Source organism: Camelus dromedarius, chromosome 22, assembly GCF_036321535.1.
Source record: "Camelus dromedarius isolate mCamDro1 chromosome 22, mCamDro1.pat, whole genome shotgun sequence".
NCBI classification, from domain to species: domain Eukaryota; kingdom Metazoa; phylum Chordata; class Mammalia; order Artiodactyla; family Camelidae; genus Camelus; species Camelus dromedarius.
The window spans coordinates 14,297,547-14,306,048 of record NC_087457.1 but is presented as its reverse complement, the minus strand read 5'-3'; the positions used below and the strand labels follow the sequence as shown (position 1 = coordinate 14,306,048).

General features: G+C 41.9%; 1 non-coding gene across 1 annotated transcript; it reads right to left on the bottom strand.

Moving 5' to 3' along the window:
* Positions 1 to 1,558: 1,558 nt before the first annotated feature.
* On the bottom strand, positions 1,559 to 1,631 carry TRNAG-ACC (transfer RNA glycine (anticodon ACC)). Its single transcript has one exon. It is a non-coding gene; the product is annotated as a tRNA-Gly (tRNA).
* Positions 1,632 to 8,502: the final 6,871 nt, after the last annotated feature.

Below are 8,502 nucleotides of genomic sequence, written 5' to 3'. Positions count from 1 at the left end.
CGAAGGGTAAACATAATTATGACCATTACAGAAGATCAGGTTCCCAGAGCACTGGGTTTCTCTCCTGGAGTGAAATCACAGAGTGTGTAGATATCTCATGCTCCTCTAGTACCACTACATAGGAATAAAGGCTTGCGTAGCTAGAACAAATTCGGTTACTCTGACTAGTGCTATTGCTTTGAGTAACAAGCTGTCCTTTGTCTCTGATTTAGTGATCTCTTGTCCTCTGCCAGCCTCCATGGAAATGCAGCATGCCAACTTGTGAGCTTGTAAGTAAAGTAAAATTTGAGCCCCTTCACACTTACAGAGACATGCATCTATAGAAACATGAAATTTAGAGCCACCATGATCAGAATCCAGGCAATTTCTTAGCACATTGGCTGATTTACTTGAGACAAAGGGAGCAGGGCACGGAATGCTTGTGAGGGAAGAATGCTAACTGCGGAACCACCTTACGGTTCAGCCTTTCTTGTAACCTATTATGCAAAGCTTAGTTCTACTTGAAGATGACAAAAAGGTCCCAGAACTTTTTGCAATAGGACCTGGCAGGTATAAGGGTGTTCAGCCTCCTCGGGGAGATCTCCCTGAGAGACAAAACCCTGTGGAAAGCCACAGACAGGGCAATGGATAGTACCTGGGGTCTTGCTACCCTAGAATGAGTGTCAATGCTGATGAGGGTGACCTATTAGAGAATGAGGAACTGTCCCCCGCCAAAGTTCAGATACATCAACCCCATTGTCCTAGAAAACTCTATCACTTGTAAAATCAGGCAAGAATTTACGAGGTGTCACATTGAGAATGGGCGAGCAAATGCTCTGGGTTAAGGCGGACTCCTTGACAAAATGTGCTACTGTGGCATAGAATAAACATATAGATCAATGGAATAGAATCCAAAATCCAGAGATACACCTTTCCATTTATGGTCAGTTTCTTTTCAGTAGGGCTATTGAGACAATTCAACGGAGGAAAGCGTGGTCTTTCTAAAAATTGCTGGGACAACTGCTATCCACATGGAAGAGTAAAGTTAGACCATTTCCTACCACATAAACAGAACTTAAGTCAAAATGGATCACAGAACTCAATGTAAGAACTGGAGTTTTGAAACTTTTAATCATATTGAATTGATTTAATCACACTGAATTGAAATGAAGAAACTGAAGTAGTAAATCTTCATGACCTTAGGTTAGGCAAAGATTTCTTTCATATGACATCACAACAGGAAAAAAAGGTCAACTGGACTTCATCAAAATTAAAATCTTTTGTACCTCAAAGTACTCCACCAAGAAAATGAAAAGTCAGCCCCTAGGATGAGGTAAAATATTTGTACATCATGTACTTGACAAGGGATTTGCATCTAGAGTAGATAAAGAATGTCTGAAACTCAGTAAGAAAAGGATAAACACTCGAATTAAAAAATGGGCCAAGAATGTAAATGGACATTTCTCCAAAGAAGATACATAAGCACATGAAATAATGCTTACTATCATTTGTCATTTGGAAAATGCAAATTAAATTTGGGGGGGGTGATTGATTGATTGATTGATTGATTGATTTATGGAGGAGGTACTGGGGATTGAACCTAGGACCTCCTGCATGGTAAGCAGGTGCTCTACCACTGAGATATACCCTCCTCCCTTTGGAAAACACAAATTAAAACCACAATGAGATATGATTTCACACTCATGAGTGGCTATAATCAAAAAGGCAGATTGGTAAAGATATAGAGAAATTAGAACCCTCCTACATCGTCGTTGGGATGGTAAAATGGTGCAGCTGATTTGGAAAACAGTTGGGTAGCTCCTTCAAAGAGTTAAACATTAAGTTATGTAACTCAACAACTCCACTCCTAGCTATATACCCAAGAACACTGAAAACATATGTTCATGCTAAAACTAGTACACGAATGTTAACAGCAGCCTTATTTATGAGCTTAAAAGTAGAAACAACTGAAATGTCCATTAGCTGATGAAGGGATAAACAAATTACATATTCATATAATAGAACATTTGGCCATAAAAAAGAATGAAGCTCTGAGACAAGGTATATATAACACAGATGGATCTTGTCAAGGTGTGATGGGAATGAGGAATTGGGAGTCCCTGCTAACAAGCGTACAGTTTCCCTTTGGGGTGATGGAAATGTTCTGGAATTAGGTAGTAGTGATGGATGCACAACATTGCGATTATAGTAAAAACCACTGAATCGTACACTTTAAAATGGTGAATTTTATGTTGTGTAAATTATATGTTGATAATAAAAAATGGCAAAAAAAAAATACATGGCTGAACCTTGAAATCATTATGCTAAGTGAAAGCAGCCAGACACAAAAGGCCACATACTGTATAATTAATTCTGTTTATATGAGATGCCCAGAATTGTCAAATCCATAAAGACAGAAAGTAGGTTAGTGGTTGGCAGGGCCGGGAGTGGTGGTGCTGGTGTTGGTAAGTGGGTGGTGACTGCTCATGGGGATGAGGATTCTTTTGGGGGGGTTGGTGGTGAAGAAAATGTTTTAAAATTAATTGTGGTGATGGTTGCACAACTTTATGAAAGTAAGAAAAACCACTGAATTGTATACTTTAAAAAGGTAAATTTTATGGCATGTGAATTACATCTCAATAAAACTGCTCTAAAAAGGAAAACAATATTATGTATTTAAGAAGTAAAAAGTTATACAGTACCCATAAATAATAAAATTGTTTAATAAATCTTTATATCCTAGTATCTATTTAGAAAAAAGACGTTACTATGCAAGCCAAGCCCAAGTCCACAAACAATGTAAACCCCATGGTCCTAGGCAGACAGTAACACAGAGGGCTCCAAAAACTGAAACAGATGGGCTTTGGGTGGATGAAAAAACATTAGAATTTTAGTTGACTGAAGCACAAGAAGCCGCCATATTGGTCAAAACTGAAAGTAAACATACCTTGCCACTGGTGCCACCTGATCCCTCCCTCCTCCTCTACTCCAACCTCAGCTGCTTTAAGAAGATGCCCAGAGGTAGGGCTGAGGTCTCCCTGTCCTCAAAGACTATCAAAGGCCATGTATACCAGAATAAACATGCTAGGGAACTTCTGGGAGTGAAGGATTTAAACTCCTACAGTTCTGTTGGATATAGGCATCCCAGTCTCCATCTTACCTCATCTTGCAAAGGGAGGGGCACCTGAATTTAGCCCATGGGCTCTGAGCAGGGCTAAGGGGAACGGAAAGCCAACAAGACCTTGTGGGTGGGGTTCTGGGTAGATCTGATGTCCCCATGCTGTTTCTACACTTGAACGTCAAGGAAGAATTGATGTGTTATATGCTTTTACTTCTCTGTCCCATAAATGCCAGACAGGATTATTCTGATCAGAAACTGTTGTATGTAGAGAGGTACCCATGCCTTTGAGGTCCCTTAATTCTAAAGACCACGTTGAACTACAAGTCTCTGTGACTTAGGATTTTACCAACTGGAGCCTCTGGCAAAGGGAGCCAGTCTTTACCTGGAAGTGTTCCTTGGGATTTTGAATTCCTTACCTCCCTTTTGAAAAGCAGCTGTTAGCTTGCTATTGGGCTTTTATCAAAACCGAACCCTTGACTCATGGAGGTTTTGATAGCTGATAGCCTGATATTTCTATTTTGGGGCAGCTAAATTCCTACTTACTGACTGACAAGGTGGGAGGGGCCCATCAAGATGCTTTTCGATTTGAAATGGTGTATTTAAGAATGAAGAGGGCCTGGCTCCAGCACTATCTCAGTTTTCCGTGAAAAAGTGACAACTATTCCATTTTGGGGGGACTACACTCCCAGCTCCACTGCCTGTAGCGTCATCACTGCTCAATGGGACCCTTGATTTCCAGAGGGTCTCCTGGATGTTGGACCTGGTTATCGGATGGTTTGGCCAATACTTGATGGCATCCACTGTGCTGCTGCAGCAGCCATGTGACAGAGAAAATGATGTGGTTGACAGAGCACAGCGTGGTTCCCATAGCTGCAGCCAACACCCACCTTCATAAACTTGCTTATATTTTTACTGATTCTTGAGCTGCTGTCAATGGTCTGCCACTTAGAAAACCAGAGGCAGGAAAATTAAAGACACACTTTGGGGCAAATTAAAGGCACCCTCTGGAGCAGATCGCAGGCACTGTGGGGACTGCCGATTCAGCCACATGTGTCACTCACAGAGATGTCCACGGTAAAGGCCTGTTCTCTGACGACACCAACTGTAATCCAGCTGCTTGTGGGGCCTGAACTGCATGAGTCCACACATCTGCCTGGGTCCACCCTCATACCCTGTACGGTACCACGTCAACCACCTAGACTGGACACAAAACACCCTACCTTGCTGTGCAGGTAGCCACATCGCTGTGCCAGTCCTGTCCGCTGACTCTGGCCACACCATGTGGCCTTGGAAACTGACCAACGATGCCACGTTGTCAGCTTTCCAGATCATATTCGGGCTGAAAATGTGGTGTGGTGGCACACATTGTGTGGCAACAAGCACTCAATGGTGGTACAGCCAGGATATTTGACGGACTTGCCACCTTCCCTGCCACACACGGGAGCCTGCTGTTACTCACGCATGGTGTCCTCAAAAACTGACTGAAAAGGATTTCTGTGTCTACCGCCCTCATCTGCTGTGCACCTTCGTAAGGCGATTTAGTCCCTGAATGAGTTCTCCCCAGAGATGGTTCACCCTCTCTTAGTTGCTTCCTATGATCAAGATGAAAGGAGAAGAACATAATGTAGGCCTGTTTTGAAAATTTGGGATTCCTCCCTGACTGTTCTTGGGTCTGATGCTTTTTTCTCTTCCATCATGACAGTCCCAGGTCGGTCCAGTTGGCACATACGCTGAACGGCAGGCTAATCCAAAAGAGACCTAAGAGATTGAAGCTTAATTCTGGTTCAGGCCGTTGGAGTCTTGTTTGACTGACAGGGTCCAAGATCATAAAGATGGTAAATACCCTCTTGGTTGAGTATACTGCTCGCAGAATCCCCACACGGAGGCCCTCTGCCATCAGACTGATATGGGTTCCGCTTGGCAGAACCTAACAATTATAAATTTTTTTCAAGAGGTACCATGTGTGCCCTCAGGACCATATTTCTTGTGAGAACGCCAGACATTCATTAACTTGCCTCTCCCCCCAAATACAGTGACTTGTACTTTCCAGGCGTTCATAAGAGACCTTCGAGTATTTAAGGAAACACCAACAATAAAACGTCTAGTCCTCGGATGACTACAGGATGTCTCTAAAATAAAGCCACACTTGGATATTGGTGGGGAAGGCTTTTTGGAGGCATAACACTCATTATTTAAGCTCACTCTGTAGACAGTTATGTATATGATGTAGAGTAATCCATATGGTAGGTGCCAGGCAGTCAGTAACGTTGGTAAGAAATTTGTCTCTAACAGAGGCTGATGTCAGCACTGACGTGAATGTCGCCCTAGAAGGCATTCACTGTGGCCCTGATTCACTGGGCAGGGTTGTTACGGATCAGACTGCTCTAGCCTTCCTCTTATGGGTCAAGGCACAGAGTCTGGGCAAATGCCAATACACCCTGCTGTGCCTGGATATCTCGGGTCAAGTGGAAAAGTCAACACAGAGACTTACAGAGAAAGCCATTTGACTTTCTAACATAGACCCCGATGGCTTAGGTGGGGGGTTCAGCTGGTGGGATCTGGGGTCCTGGGAAGGGCTGGGGTTGCTACTGCAGGCTGGCCTTATCCTGCTGCTTGGAGTCCCGTTCACATAGCCTCTACTCAACGCTACGTGATAGGAATTGAATGGACACCGTCTCTGTTGGTCAGCTTAATCAGAGTAGCCCTGGAGGAGGACACTCATGGGAAGACTCACAAGAAGCATGGATGGCAGAGGAATGAGAGGGGACATTGCTGGGAGACAGTTCTCCGCGGGTTCCTTGTATTTCTGCACAACTGGTGAAGCAAGCCCTTAATTCTAGACTCGCGCATCAAACATCCTTGGAACATAGAGGTTGTATTTCCCTCCTCAGTAAAGGACAGATTTAATAAGAGTCTTGGAAAGCAGCGACAGCATCTCCCTCTGGAGCAAAGGGTATGCATGCTTTCTGATCATCATACAAGATTTCCGTTCTCTAAGCTCAGGGTTGCTCTCTTGCAATGGGACCTACTGCATTTGACGGTTTCATTGGCCCTTTTCCTGTCACCATGTCAGTGTCTGCAACACAAGTGTCTGACGTTTTCTACCAGCGAATCCACCAAAATGCGGCAGACTAACCTGTGAGCGTGCAAGGGGTGTAAAACTTCACAATTCTTGATACTGGTCAGAGGAGTTACACACCAGAACTAGAAACAGCACTGCTCACACCTAAGACACTCAAGAAGCTGAGCCCTTGGCTGGTGTTTCTCTTGCTGGAGTGGGAGGAAGGGGAATTTGGGGAGGGGCATCATAGAGCAAACAGAAAGTCCACCGTCTGCATTGGGCTGGCACTGAGGAGACTGACAGTGGGTGACAATGAAGATCATTATGCCAGAAAAAGTATGATGAAAGCAGTTTGTTCAGGTACATTAATCTGTTAGCATTTTGTAAAATGGACTGTGAATCAATGAAACAAATTCAATTCAACTAATATATTGAATATAATGAATACCTACTAGGTTCAAAGCCACAACGCTGAGTTCTATAAATGAGTCAGAGATGACTAAGATGGGAAATAAGAGGCAGCTTATAGTTTGGGTGGGAAAAGTTTTGCATAAAATCATATTGCAAGTTTGTATAAAGTAAGTTAAATAAATTGTATAAATGCTACAAAAATAAAATGCAAGTAACAAAGGATTAGAAATTTTGGAAGAAGGAAGTTAGCTGTGTGCACTGTCTTATCGTGACTGCGTGCGTGAGTCCCAGATCTCTGGTTAGTCTGCACGTTTCCAATGAAAAGTTCAGGAAGAAGCTTCTCTTTGAAGAAAGGTCAGAGCAAGGGCTTTGAGAAAGAATTCATTACAAGGTCTGCCAAATGCCACCAAGCCTTCGTGGCACTGGCCTGGATTTACCTAATGCAAGTCTTAGGGTTGGGACCACTCATCATTCCTTGAGCAAAGCATTCTTGGAGATGGGGAGAGAGCAGAAGATGGTGGATTTAAGGAGAAGAGGAGACACACAAAGAGAAAACATCCTTCATCTTCTCCTGTAAGGATCTACTTCTGGGCTTAAATATACAGACACAGAAAGACCAAAAGCTACATCCCTGCTGACATCTCTGTGATTACTCACAGCAACACAAAGGCATCTCAGAACAATGCCTTCACCGGCACACACCACGATGCTTTCTTCCCTCAAGCGCCTAAACACACAAATAGTGCAAAGTAAGCCTACAATAGAGTGATTTTTTTTAAAGCTTATATTTTTGAATAAAACACTTGAAGAGGGAGCTTTATCTGCTAACAGATTTTTTTAAACTCACAATTTATAGTTTTACTCCAGCAGTAAACTCCTTTGGGACCACTTACAAGGTGGTTGTAAGGATTAGCCAGAGTTAATATATGTGAGAAACACGCGGGAAACAGTAAAATGGTAGACACATTTAAGAGTTTATTTATTTATTCATTTCGAGTCTTGCTTCAGAAAGAAGTTAAGGCCTATTATTTATATTTCTATTAATAGCTGGTCATTTACTTTTTGGATAGGAGCAAAGGAACTGAGATACTATTTTGAAAACATTTATTCTGACTCTACTTTCTCCAGAGTTCCCTTGCTGGAAAATTCCTTCCTTCAGAGGGTACATGTGCCTTTGGGAAGACTAAAAAAAAGAATATATATATATATATAAAATCTTATAAATATATATTCACACACACACATCTACTTTTTCTCTGATAATGCATTTTTGTCTTAGAATGTTAAGAAAAGAAAGGCAGCTGGAAAAAAATGAAAATTATCCTTACAGATAATCACTGTGGACATTACTGTACACACTTCAAATCTTTTTTTCTAAAGATCATACCCACTGTTTGAGTCTGCCTTTAAAATTCTTTTCACCTAACAATGTATTGTGAACATTTTCTCATGTCCTAGGAATCATTTTTGAATTATAAATTATCACGGAGTGATCCACGTGGAGACAGCATCATGAATTTACTTAATTGTTTCAGAAGTGTAAAAATGTTCTCTTCATAAGTTATGCATACACCTAACCACATAATACACCCATTTTTCTGCTTAGATGTTTACCCAAGATAAAATAAAACATCTGTCCTTACAAGGACTTATATGTATACAAATATAAACTGAAAATGACCCCAATGTCCATTAATAGGTGAACGAATAAACAAAATGTGGTGTATACATACCCTGAGATACTACTTAGCAATAAAAAGGAAAGAATTACTGAAACATACAACAACAAGGGTGAATCTCAGAATCACGGTGTGGACTGAAAGAATCCAGACCCAATATAACATGTGCTGTATGATTCCACTTACATAAAATTCTACAGAGTGAGGAGTACCCCACAGAGACAGCAGTTGCCCGAGGACAAGTGAAAGGG